A 13,768-nucleotide genomic window follows, 5' to 3' on the forward strand; every position below is an offset into this window, starting at 1 on the left:
AAATGTGGGATCATCCTAAGGGAATTCCACAAGATCAGTGCTACAGATAGGAGACAAGTTTCAGACCAGTATTACATGTAGGATAGAATTAGAGACTCCCATGTTATATCAGAACACTTTGAAGGGAGAGAAACTTGATCCATAAAATTAATAAATAGGGAGACAAGGGGAGATAGCAAAATTATTAGATAACAATGGAGATATGAAAAAAAGAATGGGAATGTCTAATATGTGTGTCTGATCAGATATCCCAAAGTAGAAAAGAGAAATTGGCAGACATGAAATATTTGAAGATATAACCATCTAAACTTTTCCTGAAGGTATTAAAATATAAACCCACAAAGAATTTCTCAAAGTACAATTTAAAATTCATATGGTAAGAACAAAAATATAAATACATAGAGGCTTTTAGGAATGCTGAGAAACACCATACTCAAGAGAGGGATTTTAAAAGTAGTCAGAAAATGCCTGGAGGTATTACTTAGTGCCAGCACAACAAAATGATAAGTACATACATAGTAGCTAGAGAAACATATAAGATCAAATATGCATCAAGGAATAATAATTAAACTGATTGCAGATTTCTCAGCAATTAAAACCTGAAGATAGAATTCTATATTTGGGGTAGAATGTTTCTAGAACATCATTACCAATTAAGATTTGTATATCTAGCAAAACATCATTTGAAAGCAAAGTGAAAATAAATAAACCTTCTCAAATATATAATAATTGAGTATACCATTATCAGGATTATATTTTAAAAATTTTAAAGGAAGTTTAATATTTTAAAGAAAAACACTGAATAAGAAAACAATGTAAATAAAACAAAATCCAAAATTTTTGAGAGATAATGCAGAATAAAAATGTTCAGGATAAAAATGTAGGATAAATAAGTAAAAATTCATGATAAAATTCCAAAAAGTAAGAAATCCCACTTGATGTATATATAATCAGGATGATTATAAATATATTAATATAGTGCTTAAATAGTGGTAGCAGTTTGGATTTTAAAATTTCACCCTTATGCTCTGAATAAGAGACCAACCTAAACACAAGTAGTTGAAAATATGTTAAGTAAAGGGAAAAAAAGAAACAAGTATTGCTAATCAAAATAAAGTTTATATGGCTTTACTTATATCATACAAAATATACCTTAAGATAAATATGTTATTAAGATCATTTTGTATGATAAAAGTCCTAATTTAACAATTTTAGATTTTATGTACCACATAAGATAGCAGGAGGAATTTGAGAAATCTATCCTAAATATCTGAGATATTTGAAATATTTCTTGCAATTAAAAGTATCTCATATACAGAAAAGTTTACAAATGTGTAGTAACTTTTTTAAAAAAATGAACCCAGTTCTTAGAAATCAACTAATTTGCCTACCTCCATAAAATTGATATTAGATCGTCTTCTCAAGCATACATGAAGTATTAAACTGCTGACCACATATGAGGACATAACATAAATTTTTGAAAAATAATATGTACAAAATGTTCTTCGATCATAATACCTTTGAAGTCAATAAGGGGATCAGTAATATGAACACTTAGATATTTTGAATTCTACAATCACATTTGTAAAACACTCATAAATCAAAAGAGAAATTATAGTGGATAATATAAAAGTAGTTTTAAATGAATTTTAAAGCACTAGTTACAGGAAAAATTCTTATTTTTAAATGCTTATCTTACACAAAAGTAAGGACTAAATTATTTATATATGTATGTATTTATTTTTGTGGCAATGGGGATAAAACTCAGGGGAATACCATCACTGAGGTATATCCCCAGTCCTTTTTATTTATTTATTTGGAGAGATGGTCTTGCTAAGTTGCCTTGGCTGATCTTTAACATGGGATGCTCTTTCCTTAGTCTCCTGAGTCTCTGGGATTACAGGCATGTTCCACCATGCCCAGCAAAACTAAAAATTAATAAACACACTTGTAATACAAAATTTTCAAACAAAATTACTAAATAGTACAATAAAACTCAAAAGAGGAAATATAATCATATGACCAAATGTTAATGAAATTGAAGATATAGTAAAAATGATCTACAAAGCTAAAACTTAATTAATGAAAAAGTCTAGTACAATAAGCAAATATTTACCCATATAGACCAAAAATGAAATTTATGAGACCAAATAAATACTAGCTATTGTAAAATAGGATAAATGGCCCCAATAATTCTGATATAATGTACATAGGCATTGAAAAATACTTACAATATAGTCAAAATGCACATATTCCAAGATAAATTAACTCACCAGAGCTCAATTTCATTTAAAAATTTAAAAATCAAAATAGATCTATGATCATTAAAGAAATGAAATATCTAGTCTATAATTCCCATCAAGAAAATGATAGGTGTAAATCATTTCTGGAATGTTTTTCATATTTTCAAAGATGATACTACTACTATATAAATTCACTGAAACATAGGTATAAAAACAAAAGGAAGGAAAGTGATTATTCTCTTTATTTGCTCTCTCATTTAAGCAGACATGGAATCATTTACTTGGGAGATCTGATGTTCACTTATTTGTACTTCTCTGAAATTCTTCAACAGAACATGCTACTGGGAACAAAATTAACTAAGAGTTACAGATTGTTACCTGTTTGGATCCACTGTTTAATTGTGTGAAAATCATACTCTCTTGGCTGCTGTCAGTCCCTGAATAATTGGGGCACTAGTATCAGTCCAGTCTTACTAGTGAGGGCATTCCAAAGGCCACTCTCTGCTGGGTACTCTTTGCTCTAGAATTGTCCTATTTCCTGTGACTCCTATTACTCAGTCATGCTTTCTTCTTCTTTTTCCTTTGTACCAAATCTACTTTGTGATTTCAAAAGTCTTGCTTGCCAATACCTGCTTCTTCCTTTTCCTTTATACATATTTCTCGTGAATCATTTTATGAAGATCTAATCCAATCTTTGCATTTTCTACTCAAAGGTAAATAATAGGTGTAAATCATTTCTGGAATGTTTTTCATATTTTCAAAGATGATACTACTACTATATAAATGATACTCAAATTGAGTGACAAACACTAAGATCATGTTTGGGGACAGGCCATCTATGATACACCTGTCTAGGAGGACCCATCATGAGTGATATGAGTTCTACAGAAAGTTGTTGGCATGGTTATGTGGCCCAATTGCAAACTTTTACTCATAGTGACCCCTAAGAAAATTTCCAAGTGAGGAGAATTTTAGTGTTAGTGTGATGATTCAGGCATTTAAAAGCAATGAGAGGGAAATTCCTCCAAAGATAAGAGAGCTGGCAGGTTATTATTAAGTTGTGTTGAAAGTCAACAGAGGAATAGAGCCTTGTCTTTTTTCAGTATACAAGTACAAATGAGGCATGGTCATAGGATTTGGGACTTTGAGTCAGAGAACTCCAGAAATGTTTTACATCCCCATTCATAACTAAGATTAGGATGCCATTTGAGAAAAAATGGAACTATAAAATGTGATATCAGGATATCTAGATGAATATCACCAAGAATTTGAACTCTTCAAACCTTTTAGAATCCTCTAAATTTGCAAGAGCAGCCCACTCATATGCTAGATGTAGCAGGAAGATTCTATGGAGGTCTCTTCATAAAAAAGAAAAAAAAAGTTATTGCTATTAGAATCTTCCTATGGTCCACTCCTGACTGCTAGGCTGAAATCAAGGCATAACTTTCATAACAACCCAGCTCTGGAAGAGCTATAAAAAACAACAAGCTTTATTAGTAGGCATCATATCTTGGGAACACTCTTGAGATTGTATTTTGTGATTGTTTGATCTAAAGGATCAGAACATAAGACTGAATAAGCCAGAATTCATTGAATTTTGGGTGCTTTTTTGGAACATGGGATTTAATGCCCTGTAAGAACTCAAGGGAAAATGTGGTTGAGAAAGGCCTCAAAAAAAGCAGTGGCCTATTCTGAATAAAATGCCTGAATTTCTCTAGTACATAGTAGAAAAAAAATAAAGAGGCTTAAGTCAGTGGTTACTCTAAGATACATATTTATGTAACACCAGAACAATAACAGAGATTATGTTCTATGTGACAACCAGAACCTAAGGCTATCAGAAAAGTTCTTGTGAAAGGGGAACCAGCATTACTAAGGTGGCAGATGGCCTTTGAAAGCTAGGACTGATGGTAGCAGAAGTAATTGCAGATCCAGCCTCTTTAATCACAATAGGGCCAGGCCAATGGGGCTGAAGTGATTTGGGCTGGGTAGTGATGAATTCACTAGGTTCATGGACCAAATCTGTACTAAATTCTACTCTTTCTGATTATATAATTGGAAATGAAATATTCCAGAGTTGAAATATCTCAGCATAGATCCTTATTCTGAGAGGTAAGAGCTGTTTTAGTGGACAAAGCTGAATGGACCTCTCCCAGGCTACCCTTCTCTTGATGCTGTCCTACAAAAGACTGAAACAAAAATTATATAACATCTTTGGAAGAGTGGTAAAGATTAGTAATGAAATTAAAGATAAAAATTATGACAGGAAAGTAGTCCAAATTATATCTAAGTGTCATTCACCAATATGGCCTCAAATGAAGTTGAGTAAATCTTTGAGAATGACTATAGATTCAATCAAAGAGAAGCCACTAGGAATACCTGTGTTTAGAGGCTATCATTGCTTAAACAGTAAAGCATCAGGTATATATGTTATATTGGCAACAGATTTGATGATTGTTTCTTTTCTTTTCATTGTTTTCTTTTCTTTTTCTTCCTTCATTCCTATTAGCTGGAGGAATTAGAAAGAACAAATTTGTGTGATATGGGTAATTGTATTAACTTAAAGATTTTCTGTTAAGTCTCTTAATTCTTCTTCCCTCAATAGTAAAAGTCCAGAAAGATCTGGATTACTTGGCCATACCTCAGAACATAACACAGATATATTATAATGATGGCATTGTGCTGTTTGGACAGAAGCAATAAGTGGATAGTATGTCAAACATCTTGGTAATACATGTGCTCCAGATGTGAAAAGATAAATCTTATGCAGTTTTAGAGCTTGCTACTAAATATTTTAGGCCCTCATGTTCAAATCTGGGTAGAAATATAATCTTCAAATAAAAGAAAATCAGAGAATCTTGCATTTCCTTACCACAAAGGATGAAGATCCTGGTAGATTTCTTTTTTTTTTCTGGAGACTTTGTATTCTACCCACAGGTATTTTGTTCAGAATCACATATTGGTAGACACAAAAGCTGCCATTTTTGGCTGACACTTGCCATAGTCCAGCTGGGCAAAATAACCAGAGGTGACAAGCAACTTGAAGGTTGAAGGGAGTGAACTACTATTTATTGTGAGTGAACTCAGCGGGAAATGAGTGAGAACTCAAAGTAGCGGGCACCCAAGGTAGCAGGAGCCACTTCTCTGCGGGACAGCAGAGGTTCATATACCCAGCTAATTACACACAGCTTAACTTAATTAACATCATCTAGATACAGCAGTCAGTCATTAAGGGATCCTCATCATTTTAATGGCTCGCTGGCTTTACTTCACAAACCACTCCTCCTGGCAAAGTGCCAGGTGCCATCTTGACTTGATTTGCATCCCCAACAGAGGCTCAGTAAGGAAAGTGCTCTATGTTGCAGTATTAGAGGCCCCTAAATCTTGATCTATATGATTTGGCTGACCCTGTTATTGTGTCTTCTTGATAAAAAAAAAAAAAGCAGATATAGTTTGGGTCATTCCAGTGCAAGTTTGGGCAAATTACTGTGGAAGAAACATAAAGTAGACCACTAGGTCCTGTCATTGATAGTGAAGAATTATATGTTTGTTTTTTGCAGGTGGTGGGTATTGGTAATTAAACTCAAGGTAACTTGACCACTGAGCCACATCCCCAGCCCTATTTTGTATTTTTATTTAGAGACAGGGGCTCACTATGTTGCTTAACACCTTGATTTTGCTGAGGCTGGCTTTGAACTTGCTACCCTCCTGCCTCAGCCTCCTGAACAGCTGGGATTACAGGCATGCACCATGACACCCAGTCAAATTATATGTCTTCTGATAAAAACTTCTGCCATGTTACTGGGCCACAGTAGAAACAAGCATTTTATCTTCTGATACTTCATGGCTATGTTTCCACAACAGGTTACTGAAGCTGAAGAATAACAAATGAGATTGGAGTGGTAGGCAGTAAAGGCAGCTAGGGATAGATCATGCAGAATATAATTCGGCAGACAGAAGAGCTTCAAATGCAATCAGAATAGAAACCTATATAATTTTATATATATATATATATATATATATATATATATATATATATATATATATATTTCCAAAAGAATGCTCTGTGAGTTGCTGTGAAAAAAATGAATGAAGAGAAAACAAAGATGTAGGAAGTACATTGGATGCAAAATAATGAAGAATTGGATTGGCAAACATGAAGATGGTAAAAAATAATTGTCTTCAGTGTTTTGATTTAGAAGGAATGATAATAACTGATTCATTGGGTATAGGGGGTAATATTTTTAAAATTTAATATCTATATTAATTACCTGGGGATCCTGTTACAATATAGTTTCTGAATTTGCAAAATTGAACTGGAAATGTGATTTTGCATTTTTAACGAGTTCTCGAATGATGATAAGCCAGGATCACACTTGGAGCAGCAAGTTCCTAATGACTGAAATTGAGAACAATCTGGGGGATTTTATGCTGGGCAACACTGATGCAGTAATGTGATAATAATGTGATACTGCAGATGGTCAGGAACAAGGGAATAAAGCATTTTGATTTGGTGAAAATAAATTTAAGATTGCCATTAAGTATACATGTTGAGATGGTAAATAAACAATTGAATGTGTCAATTGCAACTGCAGAAGAATGATCAGTCAGAGCTGACATTTTAAGATAATCAGTTTATAAATTATATTTTAATCTAGGGGATTTTTTGAGTTAATTCAGAAAGAATGGACACATATAAGCTCCAGTTGGGCCACATGATGAACTCTTAGTCACTCTTACATTTAATGTAAAGTATAAACTAAACTCAGAATATTTTTAAGTTAAAAACTGTTAAAATATGTTTCTTTCTTACTTTTTCAGCTTTTGATGAAGGAAAACAGCAAATTAACATAGACATCTTAAAACAAACAACTACAAAAATATTGAAGTTATTTTCCTTTTGTTCACAACAAAGAAAGGAAAAGTAGTCAAGTAACTTTATTTATAAATTAATTGACCAATAACAGGTAGATATTTTATTAACTAACATTTTTCCTAGTATCGCATTCCTCAAAGTATGCAACATTTTAAAAATTTCTCCACAATAATATATAGCATTTTGTAGTTGATATAAATCTCGATGGTAAAAGTTGTATTTCAGGTAATTGAAGACAGGCTGAGTAATAAAATAATTTGTAAGAAATATCATTTACACTGAATGAGAGGAAAAATATAATAAGTAAAATGATTCTTTTTTAAGTTAACCATTTATCTCAATATCATTAGATTGGAGGTAGGCTCTAGATTTTTTGCCTCCATAGTATGAAAGTGCCCTAATCTTTCACTTTTCTAAATAGGTAAAAGAAATTATTTGTATAAAAGAATGTGAGTAAATTGTTTCTATATCTAAGTGAATTATAATGCCATTTAAAAATTAATATTGATTTGATTATATACTTATATTCCTCCTGATTTTATAGGTTTTTTATAGAAGAAGAGGCTAATTATTTTTGTTTCAATAAAATCTGATGCATGGCATATTTTAAAATTTCATCCTAATCAAATGAATGAATACTTCCTTAACATAAAATCCAGGTAATTAAATATAATAATGAGATATAGAAGAAAGAAAAGAGATAGAGAGAGAAAGAGAGAGACAGAGAGAGAGAATGGGAGAAGTGAGGGAGGGAAAAAGAGATATAATTGCAAGAAAACAGAAAAACATAATTTTTATTAATAAAACATTTGGACATACTAACAAATGCATTTAATCAAGTTTATTGTACTATATAGTGTAAATCCATATTGCATTATTAAATGCATTTTACATTTTTAAATGAATCATTCCATTTTAGATGAAATTATAAAATTAAATAATGTATAACTTGAAAGCCCCAGAAAAATCAGCTGAAAAGTTATGAGGAACAATGTGGGAAATCAGTGCTGTACTTCCCCATGTGTATGAAGTTATGGGCATTGTAAAATAATAAACAAATACCCCACCAAAATAGAATATGAATCTCTAAATTTGGATTTTGTATTGTAGAAAAAGTAAATTAGTCACTTTGGTAATTATTTAGTTAAATTATTTATCTTTTTATAATTTTCAGATTTTGGAATATGATTTCATGATTTATTTAATATTGGAAAATAAAATTTTATTCAACTTGGCCTAGTTGTTCTTTGTAGGATATAAAGTTATAAATTAAACACTAAATGGATTTGTATACAACTCATATCTGGAACATATAAATAATATATCAGAGTGGCTTACATAAAATTTCAAAAACTTTGCTTTCCAGGAGAGGATAAAAATAACCATTCTGAAATCTATTCAGAGTACTAAGTCATTTACTTTGCTTTCCATAGCAAAGAGTAACTTCAATAAAAATCATTTTTACCAAAGTCATAAAGAACAAAGGCAGCAGATGCAAAAAAGGGAAAATGTGACATAAATCTGGTAAATATTAATACAATCATATCAATAATACTCAAATGTGAATCACCCAAAAGCACCAATTAAAGATAAAGATTAAAGAGTGAATAATAATAATAATAATAAACTATAGTTGTCTTTAAAAATTTTACTTTAAAGACACACAGATTTGAAGTAAAATATTGAGACAGATGTGTCATGTTAACTCTAATAAAAAGAGTCCTGAAGTAGCCATATTAATTTCAGAAAAGCAGACTTTAGAGCAAGAATAATTATCAAGCATAACAATGGGCATCATATAATGATGAAGAGGTTAATTCTGCTAGAACATGTAACAAAATAGTGTATCAACAATAAAGAATCAAAATACATGAGGCAAAAACTATAAAATGGCAAGAAAAAATAGATTATTCCAGCATTATAATATTTTAAAAATTTTAATTCCTTAATTATACTTGGAGACTTCAACAATCTTCTTTTAATAATTAGCAGACCCAGCAGGTAAAATATTGGGTGAGATATTATTGAACTAAAGATCATAATCAATTACCTGTATCTAATTAACATCTATAGAACACATCACTTCATGATAGCAGAGTATGCATTCTACTCAAGATCACATGAAGTGTTCACCAAAATAGTCTACATTATGGGCCATAAACACACTAAATAAATTTAAAATCCCAGAAATCCTGCAAGTTTCTTTCAGAACACAATAGAATTAAACTATAAATCAATACCAGAAAAATAGATGGAAAATTGCCAAATATTTGAAAGTAAAATAATACATTTCTAAATACCACTTACATAAAAGAGAAAATCTCAAGGAAAATTCAAAAAACATATTTTACACTAAGGGCAAATGAAAATAAAATTCTCAGAATTTGTTGGATACAGTGATAGCACATATATTAGATAAGAACATCTGAAATCAATAACATACTAGAGGCAGAAAAGTAACATAAAGTTGAAGCAAGTAGAAGAAAAACAATAAGAATTAAAGTGAAAATTAATGAAATTAAAATAGGTAAACAATAGAGAAAATCAATGAAACAAACATTTGGCTCTTCTAAAAAATCCATTGAATTGATTAACCTTTATCCAACCTAAGGAAAAAAGGGAAGAAACAAACTAATAATATCAGAAATAAAGAGGTCATCACCTCTTTCCCAGGGACATTAAAAACCTAATAAAAGAATATTGCTACTCCTCAAATTATTCCATGAAATAGGAAAGGAAGGATCCCTTCCAAACTCATTCTTTGAGGCTAGAATCACCTTGATATGAAACCAGACAAAGACACATCAAAGAAAGAAAACTTTAAACTAATATCCTTGATGAAGGTAGATACAAAAATTATGGATTTTTTTTTTGCAATCACATCAATAGACTTAAAGACCTTGCACCTAATTGAAGAAAAAATAGGCCCAAAAGTTTACCATGTCAGCTTAGAACATGACTTTTTTAACAAAACTCCTAAAGCACAAGAAGTAAAATTAGGAATCAATAAATTGGATAGATTCAAACTAAAAGGCTTCTTCACAGCAAAGAAGATCATCATTACTGTGAAGAGAGTGCCTACAGAATGGGAGAAAACCTTTACCACCTCCACCTCAGCTAGAGTATTAATCTTCAGGATATATAAAGTACTCAAAAAAACTTAACACCAAAACAACCAATAATCCAATGGAAATGGGCTAAGGAACTCAGCAGACACTTCACAGAAGAAGAAATACTATCTGTTGCCATATATATGAAAAAAATATTTAGCATCTCTAGCAATTAGAGAAATGCAAATCAGAACTACTCAAAGATTTTAGCTCACTACTGTCAGAATGGCAATTATGAAGACTACAAACAACAATAATTGTTGACAAGAATGTGGGGAAAAAAGGTACACTCAAACATTGCTGGTGGGACTGCAAGTTGGTGCAACCACTATGGAAAGCAATACGGAGATTCCTTAGAAAATTTGGAATGGACCCACTTTTGACCCAGCTATCTCATTCTGGAGTTTATACCTAAAGGACTTAAAAATCAGCATACTTTCTTGATGCAGCTACGTCAATGTTTATAGCAGTTCTCAATTCACAATAGCCAAACTATGGAATCAATTTAGGTGTCCTTCAACAAGATGAATGGATGAAGAAAAGGTTATATATATATACACAATGAAATATTACTAAGACTTACAGAAGAATAAAATTATGGCATTTTCCAGTAAATGGATGGAGCTGGAGAATATGCTAAAAGAAAAATAAGATAATCCCCCCAAAACAAAACAAAAAAAAAGATGAATGTTTTCTCTGATATGGGAATGCTAATTCACAATGTGAGGACTAGGGAAAAATAGAAGTACTTTGATTAGGCAGAGGTGAGTGAATGTAGGGGAGGTAGTATAGGTGTAATAAGGACAGCAAAATGTATTGGACATCATTACCCTATGTAGATATGTGACTACATGATTGGTATGATTCTACATCATGTACAGTCAGAAGAATGAGAAGTTATGGTCCATTTTCATATGATGTATCAAAATGCATTCTACTGTTTTGCATAACAAATTAGAACAACAACAACAAAAGAATATTATGAACAACTCTATGGCCAAATGTTTTTAATTTAGATGAATTGAACCAATTTCTTGAAGGAGATAATTTTCTCAAACATAGTCAAGAAGAAATAGAAAATCAGAACATGTTTTTATCTATTAAAGAAATTGAATCAATAATTAATAGTAATCCTTCAAAACAAGATCACTGAGCCCAAATTGATTTCATTAATTAGTTCTACTAGACACTTAGGCAAGAAATTAAATAAAGCTTTTATAATCTCTTCTAGAATTAGAAACGGATTGCATTCATCTCAACTAATTCTATGAAGCCAGTATTATCCAAAGTCAGAAATAGATGTCTTAGTAAAAATATAAAACAGTATCTCTCATGAACACAGATGCAAAAGCCCTTGAAAAATACTGCCAAAAAGAATCCAAAACTGTTTAAAAATAATGGAACATCATAATCAGGCAAAATCTATCCCATCCATTCAGATTTAATAATTAGAACGTTCATGTACTCCCTAAATTCATTTTGAAAGCACCATTGTTATATTAAAAGTTGAGGCTGTTAGGAGGATTTAGGTCGCAAGGACAGAACCTTCGGGAATGATATCAGTGTCCCTATTAAAGAGTTTCCAGAGAGCTGTCCTGCCTCCTACACTATTTGAGGATATAGCTAGAAAGGATAATCTGTTAAACAGAACCAGTGTCTTCACTAGACACTCTTTGTGCCTTGATATTCAACTTTAAAGCCTCCAAAACAGTAAGTAATAAATTCCTGTTCTTTATTAGATATCAATTTATAGTACTATGTGATGGCAACAAAAACTGGCTAAAACAAAACTAGTGCAACCTTGAAAATTCATCAATTGGTGCAAGTTGCATCTTCAATGGGCTAAGGAAAACAAAAAAACATATGGCCATACAAATGGATGCACAATAATTTGATAGAATCCAACACATATTCATGGAAAAATCTATTCGGAAACTAGAATTAAAGGATGAATTTTCTCAACTTGTTAAAGAACACTTAACAAAAATCTATAGTTCATATTATATTAATGATTAGAAATTACATACTTTCTCCCTAAGATTGAGAACAAGACAAACTTCCTCATCATGCTGAAAGTCCTATCTAGTGCTATTCAAAAAGAAAATGTATATTGATTTGAAGAAAAAAATGAATTATCCTCCTTTGAATATAATACGTTTCTGAGGAAAATTTCAAAGAATCAATAACAAAGACAACAATAAAACTCTTGGAGCTAGTATGAAATTATAACAGCAAAGTTTCATAAGCTATTAACATAAAAATCAATTGATTTTCTACATATCAACAATGAAAAATACATATTCAAAATTTAAAACACAATACCACTTTCATTAGCACTAAAAATACTTAGTTAAAAATTTGACAAAGTACATAAAAATCTATATTAGGAAAATTATAAAACTGATGAAAAAATTAAAGAATGTGTAAGCAGAGACATATTCATGTTCATGTATAGGAAGACTTAATGTTTTTATGTTGTCAGATCTAGACAAATACATAATGGTCCATAAGAAATAGACCCATGCAAATGGGAAATAAGCAAAGATAATTAAACAAAAAATATACTCTTTTCAACAAATGTTTCTGGAAGTACTAAATATTGCATGAACAAAAGTAATCTAGACCCATATTTTATACCTAGAAAAATGAGTTTCCTAGATTGCCAGATTTTTCGAGGTACACTGAGGACTCCCGAAGGAAATTTTTATCATGCCTTATGTCATCTGAGAAATAACCTCTAACATGTTAAAACACTTTTCTGCTTATAAACATGCTAAATAACAAAAAAATGGATCAATAGATAAAACTTGATTTTATTAATATATTTATATGCTTTGAATTTATGCAATAAACTCAAAATCATTGTAATCACATTTGTTTATGTAAAAATATCACACATTTGAGCAAGAGACTTGGCATCTTCCAAGAAAAGAAAAAGGGAATGTTTCTACTGGTATATCTAAGAAGTTTTTTGCCAATTTCATTCATTCCATATTATCCCTGGATGATACATGCACATGATTTCTGGTGATTGTGGAGAAGCACAGCTGGTAGCTACCATCAAAACTCAAATACACATCTGTTGTGATATTGCCTAAAAGAATTTCTTACTAATTTATATGACAAAACATCTTTTACCCACTACCCCTTCACACAGTAGTGTAAGATATTTTCAAAAACATCTGGACTCTCTGCTCAAAGGAGGCATTTCTTATCTAGTAGGGCATTATTTTCATTAGATTTTACTATAATTTGCTATTATTATCCAGTGAATCATTAAAAACAACATATTAGTGTCAAAGATATGTTAATTCATAAGCATTTTTTAACTTTCTTTTTTAATCCTTCTGAACTATTCCAACTGTCTCAGGATTTCCAAAGCAAAGCAAATTAATTCATTTCCCTACTTTAGCAAATTAATTTTTCTCCTGATTATTTTTTCTAGAGACTTAGCATTCCATACATTTTTAGATCTCCAAAAGTTGCTTGTAATAAATCCAGTATAAGAATACAAAATGAATTATTTATAACTCATACAT

The sequence above is a fragment of the Urocitellus parryii genome, unplaced genomic scaffold, assembly GCF_045843805.1.
Source record: "Urocitellus parryii isolate mUroPar1 unplaced genomic scaffold, mUroPar1.hap1 Scaffold_216, whole genome shotgun sequence".
Classification (NCBI taxonomy): domain Eukaryota; kingdom Metazoa; phylum Chordata; class Mammalia; order Rodentia; family Sciuridae; genus Urocitellus; species Urocitellus parryii.